The sequence below is a fragment of the Chlamydotis macqueenii genome, chromosome 3, assembly GCF_036417535.1.
Source record: "Chlamydotis macqueenii isolate bChlMac1 chromosome 3, bChlMac1.mat, whole genome shotgun sequence".
Taxonomy (NCBI): domain Eukaryota; kingdom Metazoa; phylum Chordata; class Aves; order Otidiformes; family Otididae; genus Chlamydotis; species Chlamydotis macqueenii.
The window spans coordinates 75,616,730-75,634,780 of record NC_141558.1 but is presented as its reverse complement, the minus strand read 5'-3'; the positions used below and the strand labels follow the sequence as shown (position 1 = coordinate 75,634,780).

Sequence of the window (18,051 nt, the reverse complement as noted above, 5' to 3'; positions counted from 1 at the left end):
AAATCAAAATAACACCTTTCCACTGTAATCACCATCCTCTGAAGTTCATTACAGCTGAGGACAAGAGTACCCCTCAGCAACACCTTTAAAGCTAAAGCTCATTGCCAGGTCAGTAGCACGTGGTTGGGGGCACCGTGACACTTTCCAGTGGGAACATTTATCTTCAGGTGTCCTACACTGGAAGGTGGAAGTTCTCAGCCAGCAGCAGAGACAGTTGGCCTCTCAAATTGAGGTGTCTCAAACAAGACACCTCCTCACAAATTTCACTGCTGGCTGTCCATTATTACTTTAAATCAAGAATAATGCGATCTTTGGTGAACACATGGCCATGGACATGTGTCTCACCTTAATAAAACTTAAGACCACAGTACCTTTCAGATTTGTTCTTTCTAGCCTAGAAAAGAACAGAAAGTGAAGCTTGTCAGTTTGTCACCATTTTCCAGCTCTGCATTTGTAAAAGAAATAACATTGGCAGGGAAATAATACAAAAATGTATCACACAAACAGGCTGCAGGAAGATATAATGTTCTTTTACATATTTGATATAGAGCCTAAATTAAGCTGCAGAAAAGGGGCCATGAATCTTCACAGCCTCATTATCAAGCCTCCCTAAACCTCAAATACAGGAAAATACATTTCATAAGCAAAGACCCAATAGGATTTTAATAGTACAATAAATTTCACTGACATTCACCACTAATCACATTTGAAAATATATTTTTTAAAACAAAGTTAATTCAACACAAAACCAGATTTAGAAAAGAAGAGTAACATAAGCGTATGCTACAGCTATTACACTTACTTTAGCACATTCTTGACTGAAATCACTTCTAACACAGTTGGCTATAAATCCATAGCAGTAAACATAAACACTCTCCCTTGCCCCTCTTTCACCTTCTCCGGACGTAGACTCAGACTGTGACTCTGTTGACCAACACAAATATTTTCTTTTCACAGTAAGCTGAGATAGAAAAGGGGATGAGAGTCTCTCTCCCATCACTATATAACAAAACTATCTATCACTGGGATCTTCCTTGGTATTGTCTCTCTTCTTAACAGCAATCAGGTGCTGCCTTTCACTTCTGATCACAATCCACTCATTATCCACAGCTGAGAAAACCAGAGCTCCTTTACTCTCTCACACATCTCCCAACAGAGAAAAAGTTTTATATAATTTTACAGAAAGGACACCAATAGTTCAATTATTTTTAAAAAGGTTTTTTTTTTTTTTTATGTTTTGAACCATCTTAGCAATGGTGAACTTACATGGTGTTTCTAAGCGCTGGAGGGAGAGGGTTTTTTTGTTGGGATTTTTTTTTTTTTTTTTTTTTTTTTTAGTTTCGAAGTAACTGAAACTTTCTGCAGGTGAAAGTCTGCCAGCCAGCCACGAAGGATGGAGTGCTTTGGAAAGAAACTGAAAACATGGCTGGGACTCAAGTTTTGCCATAGGCATGGTAACCCTGAACCAATGAGCTTAAGCTCAGATCACTCCAAAGACTAGGAATGGAGTTAGGTGTTCATACAAAGCCTCGCTAAAGGTACCTTTTCACTGCAATTCTTCCATCTGCTTGAGTTGCTATACTGGCATCTGACATCAGAGCATCTAAGTGCTGTCAAAACTGGAATAAGCTCACCGGCTCATCTAACTAAACCCATCGAGGGCCTTCAGACAGTAATACCATTATTGACCTGGGCTGAATTCAAATGCACTTGGAGTGCTTGATATTTATCCAAATTATGCCCATTGAAAAATCCCTGGCAGAATACAGATAACAACAGATTAAAATGTATCATTATAATTACTTCAAAGAGATGTCTGGTATAGAAATAATTAGGTTAGTAAATATTTTTAATTAAATTATGTTTTTTAAATTGTGTTAAAACTACAACTTGCATCTATGGACATTGCAACAAAACCATAAATCCAAAGAATTCAAGGCCTCAAGATGAATATTTGCATTAATCTAATATAGTTATTATACCATTAACTTCAGTGATGTAATTCCAAATTTACACAAGCATAATTTGAGCCAGATCCAAGATTCAGCAAATCAATACAAATCTTTCCATAGGCTGCAGCAGGCATGATAAGGCCCTGAGAAAAGTACTGGAGTCCTTGTACCATCCCACCTCCTAAGACTTCTCCTAGCTTGACTTTTCTATCCCTAAAATACTGTTTCTGCTAAGAACTGTCATTTAACTAATAGTGAACAGGGTATGGAACCCAGCAGACATGAGAAAAAAACATTAACGATAGGCATAAATTCTACTGCCTTTGGTCGGAAATATTCAAAGAATCTGAGAGAATCTCCTGAAGTTTTATACTGCATAATACAGACAGGGAAAAAGCAAAAGTAAACAACAACAACAAAAAAGAAATTATGCCAGTAGCACGGCTGGGATTTTTAAAACAACACATTCCTTGCTGATCAATTGAGTGCAGTCTTTCTGCTAATGCAAGAAAAATAAGAATGTGTTTTAAACACCATACAGCTTAAGACTGTAATTTATATTTATAATCCTCTTTTCTTTAAACAGTTTGACACCTTTAGCATAAAGCTATGTTTTACAGATGCTCTCCTCTTTTAATTGAAACCACATCTCAGGTCAAGATCACCACTTTCCTTCTGCTTCTCTAACCTCTTCTAGCCCGAAGGCCTGTAACTTGTGAATTATTTAACAATCATATTTGCTGCTGAAAATTGATTTCTGAGAGAATCCATATTGATTGAGATATGTGAGACTAATGAGTTTGAGGTTAAGGTGTTTAGCTATCATTATCTCCGATAGTCCTGAACTAGAATCTTCATATTTTTGTGTCTCTTGTCAATACTCAGTTTTCTTTTATATCTGATTCAAGCTGTCCTTCTGTATTAAAATAAAGAGCTAAGATGAACAACACTTTATGCAGTGTCTGAAGTGTCTATAGCAGTCTCCCAGACGTGTCTCTCCTCTGAAATGTCACTGTAAAAAGGCGACACAAGCAAAGCTTCACCAAACTTTCATTTTAGCCAGCAGCAAAAATAAGCAGATACAAACCGACGGCCCCAACCTGAGCAAAAATTGCTGATAGAAGTTGAAGATCAGTCTCAATGGGTGAGACTTCTGCGAATGCCAAAGCACTTACGCTGCAGCATAAAACTTTAAATCAGTTAGCTCAGACCTCAAGCTCTTGTCACGCTTCTGCTCGGCAGAGCTGCAGTCAGTGCACGTGGTGCCTTGCTTGGAGCTGCACATCAGTGTGCACACCCACCCAAGGGGCATCCTCTGCTACAGGTGCAGAAGGGCAGGGGAGTCCCCTTCATTTCTCCACTTATGTTCAAGGGGTGGCTGGTGAATCTCTGTTGCAGGTCTGCCATCGAGCACGCCACTCATTCTTCTGCTCCTCAGCCTTTTTTTGGCATGCTGAGATACAAGGAGATGGTGAGACATGTCCCTGCACAGTACCCTGGGAGCCTTACTGCCAGCCTCCAGCTGTCTTGCTGCCTTTGCATGGTGAAAATCACTTCCTCAGCACATTCTCTACCCACATGGGTAAGAGGTACTTTTAAACTGTCTTATCCCCACAGCAAAATGGAAAATAATCTATAGAAACAGAGTATTTCCACGACTTTCAACTATATATATATATATATCACAAAACCCCCTCTGATGTATAGGAATCTGACCTCAACTGCAGTGCCTCCAAAAAGCAAACTTCAGACAGCTTGAAGACCTCTAAATTAATGGCTAAGTGTCTTCATTTTTTTCACTCAAAATGAGGTAAAAATTAACTTGCCATACTGTTGACCTGTGATGACCTTTATGACAATGCTATGTTGGGTGCCCAGAGTGTTCCCATTCAGTTCCTAAAAGCCTTTAGGTTTCTTATGTGAAGGATACAAATAATCAACTTTGGTCAGTTAATGCAGTGCCATCAACGTATGTGGCCCACACACCTGGATTTCTGTGCCAAGTCCAAAATCCATTATTCGGTGCAGAGGCGACTTCAAAAAGCCGCAGTTATTGGGTTTGGAAGTGACATGACTGCGATGCATGGGCCCTGGTGCTGGTCACAGCTCAATGAACATACACTTGCAGACCTGACTTAAAGACTCAATTTCAGGCTTTACATTTTTGCAAATTGCTTTTCTTCATCCCTGTAACCACTCTTGCTCTCAAAAAAGTCCAAAGCAAGCAAACAACAACAAAACCCTCCAGAGTATTTGACCTTGGAGTTAGACCCCTTTTTGGGGTAGTTTTGGAATCAGCTGTACGTTTGATTAAAAAAAGACAGGTCTTTAAATGACCCAGCTGGAAAAGGGTATTTTTGGTCAATGATCTATTTTTGTTTCTGCTCCGCTGTTTCTCATGAAGACTGATGACAAAGACCTGTCCTTCAAGGCTAGTCTATGGTTTCTGAATTACCATTTTCAATTACTTTCTCTAGGTGAAGTCCTCTATGGTTTTGTTATCGGGTTTATTTTGGTGAGTGGGGGCTCTATTAGAGGGAGTAAAATCCTTTCTAGGTTAGTTTTGCTTGCCTTTCTATAAGGAGAGAAACAACACACATTTTCAAGGGCTGTTTTTAAAAAAAAAATCTAAAAGTTAAAATAAGAACTATGAACTGCATTACAGTATTTAAGACACGTGTTTAAACTGTTGACTACATCCATTTTAGTTAACAAATTTATTTTATGTCACTCTGAATCAGTAGAGGTATATTTTTGTTACTATTATTGATTTTGCAGCCATGCCAGTTAATGCTATTATCTTGGATAGTACATTCTGAACAGTTACCCTTATGGACATTTTAAATAAAAACAAACATCAATTGGGAACTCAAAATGAAATCAGATCACTTTATGAACCTGAAAGAACAACCTTCATACTATGCCACATAGTCTTCTTTGAATGACCTATCTTTTGCCCAACTTTAGTGACACATAGAATAAGCTTGACAAACTACAAAGGAAGAGAGTATACTTAAAAAAAAATAAATGATAAAAGTGGCGTACTGAATTGTCTAATTATTCCTTTTTAAGCGAGGAACTGAAAGTTCTCATGATAGATCGTTAAAGATTCTCAAATATCACGATGGGAAACATGATCTAAACTTGAAGATAAGTATACAGGTTTTGTCTATATTAAGATAAATTAGCCATGCCTGGCCTAAACTCAGTAATTTTTACCTCATCAAGATGAAACAATGGATAGATCCTCAGACAGAACTTCTATTCACTGGAGAGATGTTGAATAACTGATGTCATAACAAGTTAGACTTGTGGAAACTCAGGACTACACAGGATCACATTTTTCTGGAGGGTGGGTATTACTGCGGTTACCTACCTGCACTTTGATGCCGTGCCATAAATCCCTACTTTTCCAGCCCCTCCAAAGCGCTTTGTTCTGAACGCAGACTGCCTCTCACAACAAGGTGGTCTGCGGTCTTCTGGTGGTAGAAAACATTTAGGCAGCAGGATAGTCCACCAGTTTCAGCTCAATCCCCACAACTTGGAGACAGTTTGCAAAGAGTAAAACTAAAGCCAATAATAACAGAAATTCTGATACTACAGTAGACAGTCTTCACCTGACTAGAAAATCTCCAAACTATATTTGTTACTCGGGCCACTCAGGAAGCTTACAAGTAATGACCTGTGAAAACCTCTGCTTTCACAGGTCAGCACCCTCAGGATATTATAATTTTAAGGCACTTGGGGCTCTAGATGTTAGAAGTCTGTTAATTATGGGTTCAGTTAACAAGCTTACACACATGCCTGATCAGAAAAAGAATTTATCTCATCTGAATAAGGACTGTAGGAGCAACGGTAATTTTGTAGGTGAATCTGCTAGCTATTCAGATTCATTTTTAACTCAGGGAGTTTTGGGTGCTGTTCTTAATGAGTGGGCTGAGTTCAATTTAGTGTTTCTTTCTTCATTATTATTTCTCCTTTTTGACCAGAGAAAGAGGAAGAAAACAAAAAATTCTCAGTTCTTTATTTCTGTCTTAAGTGCATGAGATTTTTTTTTTTAATTAAATTCTGGTCTCCTGGTCTCTTTCTTTCTCTAATATTAGTTTAATCACAGAGGAACACCCTGGAGCAGATCACTGTTCAGTATTCCAGATTTACTGATTTTGTGTGAATATATACATGTGTGTGAGTGTGTGTATGTGCTCAGGACATTAAATTCTTTCTTATTCAGAAATAAGGCAAATCTGTACATGCATTCAGGGGCCTTACAATATAGCCATGTCCTCATAAAGAGTCTTCCTTTCTCCTCAGGTCAGAAAGAAGGTAACGTCCTGTACCATAACACAAGAAATGAGGAATGGTTATTTTCTCAGTGCTCACTTCACACTAGTATGGGATTAATGGGAAGGTGAAAGTAGGCAGTGTTATTTGTGGAGTTAATTAAGATGTGTGACATAAAAAACAGGTGGACAGGCAATTTCTTGATTTTAAAGTTTTGTATAAGTAGACGGTTTTATTAGTTAACACTACACTTTTTTTTTAGTCATAGCTCCATTTTTGTGAGATACAAACTCCTCAATTAGTCTTTCAAAGACTGATTTTGATTTATCTCAGAGGGAGGTTAGGGAAAAAAAAGCCAATGTGTATTTTTAAAAAAAATCAACAGCTTGTTCCCTTTAGTTCCTGGTCACAAAATAAGTGCATTGATTTGATCTTTTAAACATGTTTCTACATCCTCTCCATTTCATCTATTACTGAAGGAGGAGGGGAAGTGAATCTAAATGTCCATTCCATTTAATTCCCCACAGATTTAAAATGCAAGGAAATTCTCACAAAGAAAAAGCGTTGGTCTAAAAGACTTGTTCATCAGCACATAGGAAGTCTGTGGCAAGAGCCAAGAATAGAGCCCAGTTCTTCCAAGCTCCCATCCACTGCATTAATCAATGAGCACAAACTGCAACAAAACTCACCTGCCTTGAAAGACTGGGCTCTGAGAAGACTTTCCTGAATGTTACAATAGCAACTTCCCAGGGATCATTGTTTTCCGAGCCCAGCATCACTCAATTCAGTATCTTTCCTTTTGTTCAAATATAAATGGTCATTTTTCCAAGAGAAAGCCTAGGAGATTTTAGTTTGGGTTTTGTTTGGGTTTGGGTTTTTTTTTGTTTTTTTTTTAGAGAGGGGGCATATCTCACATAAAAGGAACATCAACACTTCTATGAATTTTGAAGCTAGTAAGTACTACAAATTTTGTTCAAAAGGGTGACAAATTTGGTGAGACAGACTGTTCAAAATCTAGAAAAGATGCTATTTAAAATCTTCATTTACAAAAATGAATTCATAACCCAAATATCCTAGCAGCTTGTTAGATATCTCAGTCTGCACACCCTTCAGGTGATAAGTATTCCAAGACCTGTCCGAAGAAAATCCTGATGTACATTAAATACAGGATTTTTATTAATGCCTCTACAATAAACCTAGCTGTTCATCCAGTACGACAGTGTCGTGAATGGACAGGAAGCTTTGCTAAAGGGGCCCGTAATACATTTTACAACAGCGGCTGAAGCAGAGGAGAAACATCCAGCAATTTACTTCAATTCTGGTCTTGAAGTACCACCTGGCTTTTTTTTTCATGCTCACTCTACCTGTGCTAATACTCATAAGTACTCCCACCCTCCTCCTCTTGGTGCATAACCACACCTGAACTGACCAGCTCATTCCACTGAGACCACAACAGTGCCATCTCCCATTACCAGCACATGCTTCCTTGCCACTATAGGCCAGTTTTGTCTGTTACCACCTCAGTTGCACCCTACCAAAACCATACCCTCGTTGTTATCAGCCGCCCAGGTGTGCCCCACAGCAGGAGCCTGCCTCTGTTGCCTGGTGTGCTCTTCCCCTGCGGAGAGGGATGGATCTGGACACAGGGATGCAAAGTAAAGGAGGGGGAGGATCTTGGTTGCAGATGTTAAATAAACAATTTTTCCTTACAACAAACCCCGGCACCTGTTCTCGCCATGTCATGGCCCGTGATGACTTACTGTCTACCAAGCATGACCAAGTGATTAGCGGAGCCGTGTCGGTGCATCTCAACAGTAATGGGGGCTCTCTTTCCATTTGCCTTCTATTGAAATCTAAGCGCTCCATTGGCCTGTGCATTTTCAGCTTGATGAATTCATTATTCCTCACCTTTTTTTTCCTTCCTTTCTCAGGCCAGAGCTTTCCCAAAAAGCCAAGTGACCGTTTCTGGTTTTTCCCTCTTTATGAGAGGTGGGTTTTTTAATCTTTCTAGGCAGATGTCAGAAAATGTTGCACTGACTCATCTGTTTCAAACAGCATTTCAGTATACGTTTGGATCTATGTATATTAGACAGCAAACAATCGTGACACTTGGCTTATTTATTTATTTATGTGAAGAGAAAACATGCAGTTGTCTAACATCCTTCAACTAATGAGATCGGGGAAAATACATTTTCAAATTCAGAGGCAAGGAAAGTGTTCAATTCATATTCCCCAGCAAATAAATGGCACCACATAAATAAAATACAAAACTATTCAACTACCATTAAAAATGTGACAGTCATCCAAAGCAGGAAATTCAACAATGTGGCTGTTGCATTTTGTCTTTAAATATTTACATGGTATGGAGATAGGATTAGGCTACCCTAAGTTTGAGTTTTCTTGGAGATGTTTTCTTTCCCTCCTCAAAGTCGCGTCTAGTCGAACAGAAGGGACTTTGGCCATTTATCTGGCATGTCCAGAGGCTTTTTTAAGGCACAGTAGGTTCAATACACTCAGGACAGTTATCGTTCTAAATCCTATAAAGAAATAAAGGTATATTACATAGGAACCAAAGCATAAATTGTTTTCAACAGGTACAAGTTCAGGAATGCCTCTGTGCTGTGGTCCAGTAGTCAGAGCAGCAAAGCAACATCTGAGCCTGGAGTCTGGTTCTATGTCTGTGACAAGTTTTACCTTCTGCCTCCATTTCCTCCATAAAAGAAGGATAAACTTCTTCCATCTTAAAATGAAGCTATCATTATCTGTTTGAACTGCAGAAGAGCCTACAAAAGTCTCTTGGATGAGGTCCCTATTACAACAGATGCTGTACAAACACAGAACCACAAGCTGTTATAATGTGGGAGTGGCGTGATATTAATAATACATTAGGACATTTTGAAACTATTAGCAGAAGAGTTATTTTAAAATTCTTATTCGTTTCCTCCATTTAAAAAATAATTAAATTTGAACGAATAGGTAAGGAAGGTATTTGCAAGATGCCAAAACATCCTTCTGCACTGTGAATACACAAACACTGTGCTGGTTGCTCTGCAGGGTAAAGGAGAAGTTAGCAGCAATGCCATGTTCTTTTACTGACTCTGACACTGACTTTACCTCTAACTCTTCTCAAACCAGTTCACTTCACTGGGGTTCAACTTATTTACCACTCAAGTGGATACAGTATATCACAGGGAGACAATACGGTTCAATTAAAGAAGACCCAGCCTAGACAGATTTTAACTGGGTTTGAGGGCAGGAGTGATTATTGCACTTGATAGACTTGGGAAGTGGGGGGAAATTATAATTTATTATTTATGTGCAAATTTGACATTATTGTTAACATATATTTCCCCAGAGACTTGGATGGACATATTTTGGAAAAATCAAATCAATAAGTGATTTAATATCTGTCAAGTGCTTTGGGATCTTTATTTGAAAGGAATGTTAGAAGAGCAGTATCTTACTCTCAACTCCTTAATGTGCAAGCATGCCTTCTATTAATACTAGAACCCTTTGGAACCATTAGAGTTTATCAGCTAAATACATATTTTGGCACATTAACTAATTTTTGATTACCCAATTAGACTTTAACAGCTCCATCTATCATGTAAATTTTTCTTAATGTGCAGATTATGGACCCAATAGAACTTAATGTAGCTCCTTACAGTGTTCTGAGTCGATGCAGCTGGCACACGGACACCAAGGAAAGTATTTTCCTCCAAAGTGAGAATTACACACCTATCTTCCCACGTTGCTAATGGGTGTTATGGCCTAAGTCACCCTTGGGCACTGAGACAACACAAGAGACCCAGAAGTGATCCAATGTATACCATTTTATGAGTTGCCTCTCATATATCTCCACTTCAGCCATTCCGTATCAAAAGTACATCTACAGTCAACTGAGTCATAACTAGACAAATCAAAAATCAGGGCCATTCGATCTATACCTACCCCGTGGGAAACTGTGATATTCACAAACAGGTTAACCAGTGGAAGGCCACAGCTGTGAGAGGCTGCTAGCTACATCTGGCATGCAGAGACGTGCTGGAGACAGCACCTCCACACCACAAACCATGGGACATGTTCTCTCCCACCTCACCATCTCCCAGAAGACACCACGTTGGCTGAACTCAGCAGTAGGTCAGGATTTTTCCTCTCTGTCTTGCAGAAGTACTATGCCACTTATCTTTTTGAGTCTTCCCCAATGTACTGTCCCAGCCCACATCCCACTGCCCACGCTCTTTGCCATGACCCACCTATGGGACGGAATGAACTACGCATTTCCTGATGAATACATGGATGCTTAAGAGCTGCTGGAAGGAAGAAGATTACTCAGATCACTGGGACAACAGCTATGGAATAGATAGCCAGCCAGAGAGAAAAAAAAACATTTAAGTAGCAAATTTGCACCCCTTAGCCCAGAGGTTTAATACACGGTATGGATTTAACGTTAACCATGTTTGGCACAAGACTGAATACAGAACCTTTGCTCAGAACCAGCAAATAATTAACTGTTAGAAATGAAATGCAGAGCTATAGTATACATTCTGCTCTGCTGGCTTTACACCTAGATCTGCCAAAATCTCCAGCTACGTGTGTAACAAACTGGGGGGGTCTTGGTGGGCTGTCTCCTCTGCTGAAAACAGATGAAACTACTGTCATTAGAAGCAAGGCAGATTAAAACTGAAGTAAAATAAGAAAAGGCTGCATCCACACACACAAGAAAAAATATTTTCCCTGTTAAAGTAAACACTTATAAAGTTATCTAATGCATCATTAATTTAATTATTTTTTTAAACTCTTATTTCTCTTGGCGTGTACAGTGAAGCTACTTAGAGCCCAGTTAGTTTCACTTTCTTTCTTTCTCTCTTCCTCACAGACTGTAAGCACAACACTGGAATGTTTTTGTGTTCCTCAAAATACTTAGGATAGCATTCTTTTCCTACAAGAAATTCCTTCTCTGTTGCTTCTGCGAGAAGTCATTTTTAAAAATCTTACTTGTTTCCTTACAATACTCCTTTAATAAAGCGTGATCGTGCCTCTTAAGGAAAGAAGCTTTCCCTTTTGTGCACGTGGTCTCACCCTGTCAGTGCTTGCTTTATTTTCCTGTGCAAAGTCCTTCTCTGACATCTTACTCGGAGCAGCACTCATTGTTCACGAGAGCGTGCGTCCAGTCGGTCCTGCCACTGCCAGCTTCTTTCGGACGATCCCTCTTCTCTGCCTGGAAAGGGTTTTGGAAGAGATCTACCTTGAAGATCATTTAACATCACTCAAAAAACCAAACAGAGGTACATTGTAAGTGCTGCCTGGGAAAGCATTAGCACTGCTGCTAAATGCACAGATAGGGTTAATTTGTTTCTCTATCCTGCATCCTGCCAGACAGCCTCCCAACTATCCCTCTGAAAAGTGCACTTCTTTTCAGAACAGACACTATGCAGTGCTTTGCTTAAGGAAAAGGGAGATTTACCCTGCACAGTGGTTCTTCAAGTGAGATCCTTTTTTCTTGAGTACCGAATCTCGTTTCTGTGGCAGAGCTCAGAGAGCACGACACCAAGGCAGCCAGTCCCAACATCCCGGCATCAAAAGCTGCCCACCAGCCCGAGGAGATCAGAGTCCTGCGTGCTCTGTCTCTCTGAGGAACAGGCCCTCAGCGGGCGCATTTACATCATCAATTACGTCAGGAGTGGGAGAATAATGTTATTTTTGTGTAAACAATGCTTGTAAAAGTCATAACAACAAAACCACATGGCAGCTACTCTTGAGAGAAGAAAATGAAACCTTTTTAAATCTATCTATGTATTTAGATGGTGTCCTCTGCTGCGATAACTTAACAACTTACGGCTTGTTGAATCCTGTGCTGCAAAAAGATCTCATACATCGAGATGTCACTCTTGGCTTTTTGTTATAAAGTTCACTTTTTTTCTCAGTCATCACTCTTACCTAATTTATTTTTCCATCTCATTTCTGGGAGCTGACCTTCCTAGCAGAAACTCTGGGTGCCTGAACAGGTTTGTGTCTTTTACTATGCTTTGGCTGCATGAGGAAAAACAAATAAAGGTATACATTTTTAATCACACATAGGGACGTTTCAGCTATGTCAACCTGTGTTCCTTTTTCTGCTATTCATTTGCACACATCGCAAGCTGTGCTAAGACCCTCTCTGTGGCTCTCCCAGCCGTGATCTGCGCCCATAAAACGTGTGCGTGTTAACTTAGCAGCCACAAAGTGGACACAGGTCACCGGATCTGTGCTGCCAGCTCGCTCTGCGCAGCCATCCATGCGGCTCCCGGGACAATACTGTTGTGCCAAACTGCAGGCACCAACTGCTATGCATCAGGTGTCCCAGGAAAAGGAGGCTCCTCCTGGAAATCCCATTTATGGGAATGCCACTCCACTGTTACTGCAGCTCTAAGAGCAGCTAAAATATGTTTTGGCATACTGAGAGTGGCAGAAGCCATTTAAAAAGTTTGCCTAATTAAGATTTCATATTGGGCACAAAGTATCACTCACTTCTCAGTCAACAGGTTTAATGTAGTTCCAGAGGTGATAAATAAAGTTATTACCTCTTGTAGTATCATGCCCAATTTACACTATTCCCACTGAACTAATGGGATCAAAACAAAAAAAAAAAAACAAACAACCCACAACTATAATTTAAGTGTTTAAGGGTAAGATTTTGGAGTTGTAAGCATTACAGTATCTAAGTTTTCAACAGTATTTTTATTAATTAGCTCAGGGCACTGTAAACCAAGAGCTAGTACCATTATTTCTGTTTTATAGATAGGGAAATGAAAGAGAGGAGATGAAATAACTCTCAACACGTGTATGATCTCCCATATACTTATGAGAATCCTAAAATCAAATGTGAACAGACAGCAAGAATTTCAAATTAAAAATAAACTTTATAAAAGGAATTCAGGATTGAAAACGTAATTCCCATAGAAATGAATATTCTACATTTCCAATTATTCCGCCGGGAACATTTCTAAAACTGCTTTTCCAACCCTTTTGGGAAATCCTTTGGGGTTTTTATTTATTTAACATCAGGGAAAGTACTAAATGCAGAAATAGTAGGTAACATTGCTTCATCTAGAGGAGTGCTCAGGAGACTGGAACAGCATTTCTGATCTCAGTGTCTCACTGTGACATATACTCAATTCCAAGGCAATGGCAAATCATAAAAATGCAAAACTTACATGAAGTAATCCACTACATACATTAGCAGCAAAACACTAGATGTAGAAATTTTGTTTCCTAGGCTCTGCCTCGTAGTGCTAAACCACATTTTGCTTACCAACACCTCGGAGTCCCATTTTGGGGCTGAATTCACCAAAAAAGTGGCAATTCTCTTTTGAACTTCCTCCAAAGATAATAATGAGATATCACTCACAAAAAAGCACACACAAGTGGTTTAAAAGCACCCTCTCTTGCTCCCTGCCTTAGCTGCCCTACGGAGAGGGATGCGCACACCCGTGGGCTCTGCTAGGCTGCTCTGCCTTGGCTGACTCTCGCCTGCCTTCGGCCTTAGGGAGCTTGGCTCTCCCTTTGGAGGCTCCTGATGCCACCCTGGGCTTTACCAGTCTCCTTGGTCCTTTGCTTTTTATCAATTTAATGAACATGCCTGGGCACACCACCCAGTTCCTTCCTGTTTGTTGTAAAATATTGGCTGTTACTTGCGTTGGACTTTGCAACTTTTCATAAAGAGCTTTCCACTCTCCTCCCTCTCCTTTTATACATACCTTTGATCACACAGATTATTAGCAAGTGTGACAATTAAAGGCCTATCACTGAGTAGGCAAGTTGATATTCATTTAGACGAATTTAGATGGGGCAGTAACATCTTTCCAAAACTGCATCTTAGGCTGATCAATCTCACTGCGCCAAGTAGCCTAAAATATGCAAAGCCTGGGCGATCTGGACCTCTTTGTCAACTTGAGCCTCATGCTACATCACTTAAGTGAAGCTCTAAACTCTTGTGAAGGACAACTTATTGAGGAAAAAGTGCTGGCTGTTGCATGGACATACAACACCTTTACTGTCAAAAACAGCTGGCTCCACATAGTTGTCTGTTCAAGAGCCCATGCTTGGTTTGCAGTACAATGCCGATCACAGCTTTGCTCTCATTCAAAAGGACCTGTACTTGAAATACTCATCCCACAAAATGTAGGATTTGGCTAGAATCAAAGGAAGTATCTATATACCTAAAAGTTGGAGAAGAATGTATTCATGTTATAAACAGTAGTCTTGAGAATCTGGTTGCTCCCCAGAAAAAATGTCTAAATTTGATGTGTTTTGCAATTTCTGACTTGAAGTTCCACAGAACCTTAGAGCTGCATCTCTACTCACAGCCCAGGTTATCTCTCTGGAAAGGACTGGAGCACCGAAGATGTAATGTGCACCAAAACCTGTACAGGAGCCATAAACTACCTCTGCCTAAATCCCTAAGCAGCAATATCCATGGCATCAGGCTAAAGCAAGCACTCATCAGCAGGGACAGAATTTGCTCCCATGCAGAAAACAACTCAGTACTGCTAGCGTCCAAAGGCATCCTCTTGTTCCTCCTGCGAGAACTCATTTCACATAAAATAAAACTCAGAAACAATATCTTTCATCAGTCAGTCTCCCTTCTCCCCAAGGCAGAGGGGTGCTCCGAGTCAGCACAGTCTGTTGCTAGATATCTGAGTGCTCCTCTGTGAAATGCCAAATTATCGTATAAATGCTAAGCACCATCACTGGACTGACCTGTAAGGTCTTTACTACCTCTGGAATCAGGGACTCGGTCTAGTATTTCTGGGTGGGCCATAATTACTTTTTAAGTTACTCTTTTTACTGTGGCATCTGCTGTACCATTTAAAATAAGTTTATGGGTAAAACATATAGAACATAATTCTGAGTTAGACATTTTTCCATCTCATTTACATATCTTCCATCCTACCACATATCAGATATCACCTTTTATTGCTTGGATTATCACACAAACTTCTCAAGTACTCCACATTTTCTTCACTGTTTTATCACAGTACGCCACACAGTCTTCAGGACACGAGGTGCTAACTACCGCACCGTGCACAATCGCAGTCTCAGTGTGGAATGTCTTGCTTTAATAGAGAAATAAAATGATATAAGGTCGTAAGCTAAGACTATCATAAAGTGCATTGCAGGCACCCTATACTTAAATACTCCCATGCTGCCTCTTAACTCCAAGTGAGGCAATTTGCCTAATGCCCATAGAAGTGACACAATTAATTCCCCTCCCTTAAATAATCCTAACCTTTCCTCCCTAATGTGCCTCTGTAAAAAGAATGTTTTCTAAAATAAAACAAATTTTTAGAAAACCATATCCTTAAAATCCTTAGCATTAGAAATACTGGGAGTCTAAAAAGAAATTCACAAAGTCCTTCTTTCATTGTGTTCAGATAACCACTTGAGACCCTTTTCAGAAATGGAGACCAAACCCCACAGCAATATAATGAGCACTGTAAATATACTCTGTGGACTGCATAAAAGTGGCCTCAGCCATAAACAGCAACCTCAGCATCTTTCTGTTCATGTTTCCTGATAAATACTTGCAAAGGAACCAACAACCTCCAAATTAGTCCTTAAGATTTGAACCTCTCCATCCCGACAGCGCAGCACTTCTGTGTTACTCATCAGTCTGACATTTTGCACATCATTTGAGAATGAGTAGAAGGGCCATGAGCATCACCTGTACCCAAGAGGGAGTTATAATTTCAAAAAACCTCAGTTTGAAGTCATTCCCAGAGGGAAAGCATTGGTAGGTTTGGGCGTATCACTTAATGCAACATACTTTCCATGTGCCCAAGAGCATGGTCCTCTCACACTACAGTTAGAAAGTTGTAAGTATAGTACTTATTCATCAGTTTGATGTTCAAAAAACAAGGAAAAACTACTTCTGTACTGAATTGTACAAACCCAACCTAAAAAACCAGTATCATCACCTTCTGCAGGAAGAATTTTTGATGTATCAAGCACAATGTTCTCCAACTGGATCATTGCTTCTCAGTGTTAACTACAAATGTCAGCTACTACTGAAATAAAACAAAAATTTATTCTAGAAAAAGTTATAAAGCATTATAAAAGCTATACTGGTATCTCAATGAGAGTTGTTTCACAGAAGAAAGAGGAAAAAAAATAGTTATTTCACCTGAAAATTCAGCATGGAGTCCCCTAATCAACAAGTACAGGACAGTAAATATATTACCTGGGTGATTCAAAAGGATGAGAAAAAGAAATTAGAGCATGTTAAGTGTATATTCACACTTGCTACTGGACTGTAGATATGGGAACTGCACAGTAGATAAAAAGTTAAAGTAAGGTCACTACTTTTGGAAATGCAATTATTATCACTGTATAATTTATTACTAAATAGTATAAACTATGCCTGGTGTGTGAAATCACTAGTTCAAAACGATGAGCAAAACACAGGGGTTTTATGGTATAAATTAACATTGGTTCCACCACTGCCAGGGGAAGTTTTGCCACCAGCTTCAGTCAGTGTAGCATCTGCCCTCAAATCCTGCTAGAAATGAGGTTTCAGTAGTTTACCAAACCCATGTGGATGTTCACTCTTTCCAAGGCCTTTTAGTGAATAGAGTTTTTATTTCAGATGAGCAATCCATCTGTTTTTCTTTTGACCCAGTGGGAACATGCCACCTTCTCACAGCCATGATTCTTAAACAGATCATAATGAAGTCACAGAAAATGAGGCTAGGAGTGTTGTTGAGATGTCTTGATGCCTTTTGTCCTCCTCTGTGCCTCCAGGCAGGACCATCTATGCCTGCTTCTGAAAAACTGCCAATAAAAGAAATGCCACAACATCCTGAGTTGCCTTTTTCTCGTGTTTTGTTCTATCTACCTTAGACGGTAATTCGTAATACCTAATCTGAAATTTTTTTGGTTCTGTTTAACAAATTAGTTCCCATACCCTCCTATTTCTCACCATGGAGATGGAGAATAAATTACTGACTTTCTTTTCCATCAGCCTTTTTGTATTCTTGCAACCCATCGCCATGTTCTCCCTCAGACATCTCTTTTTCAGGCCAAGCATCCCCAATATCGTCAGTATTTCCTGACAGGTCACATTTCCTCACTCTCTTATCACCCTCACTGCTCTTCCTTTGCACTTTGTCCAAACTGTAGCTTATTTGGTGTGCACTGCCCAAATCCGCGCTTAGAGGTCTAGCTGAGCTCCTACCAAAGCTGCGAGGAGCAGAAGTCACTCCACACTCCTCATGGGCTATGTTTTGTATTACATCTTCAGCACTTGCTACCAAGAAAAGCTCTTAATTTCAACCTGAACATTTCTTCTGCCAGCTTCACAACTATTTTTAATTAACTGGAACCTTTAACATTGTAAACAGCATTAAATTAGAAGAAGTCATACTTAATTGGTTATCTTCACTTACCCTACACCCTAAAATGACAGAACATTTCAGGGTTACTACCAGAAATATGTAAACACAGGCATGCACACACAGCCCGAGTACAATTAACAGAGACAATCTAATCTGTATTCAGATGAGGATGTACAGAGATAAATAATCTACAGATATAATATAAATACCCACACACTGAGTAGGTCTGTAACTGAGAGGTTTATCTAAGTGATTAAGAATACCACAACTTTTCCAGTGCCAAAAAGAGAGAGGGAAAAAGAAACTAGATGATAGCTAAATATAACCACAGCTAAAATCTGATTCCCTTCTTCTGTAGTCCTGAGTCTAGATAAATGTGTATGTGGAAGAGATCATATCTACTTCAGCCTGTCACACTCTGTTCCTCCTCTGTGAACGTAAAG

At 39.6% G+C, this 18,051-nt stretch overlaps 1 protein-coding gene across 3 annotated transcripts in view; it reads right to left on the bottom strand.

The window, feature by feature from the left end:
* The window catches only part of ESRRG (estrogen related receptor gamma), a 390,646-nt gene that overhangs the window by 320,048 nt on the left and 52,547 nt on the right, over positions 1-18,051 (bottom strand). The gene's annotated exons all lie outside the window — the stretch shown is intronic.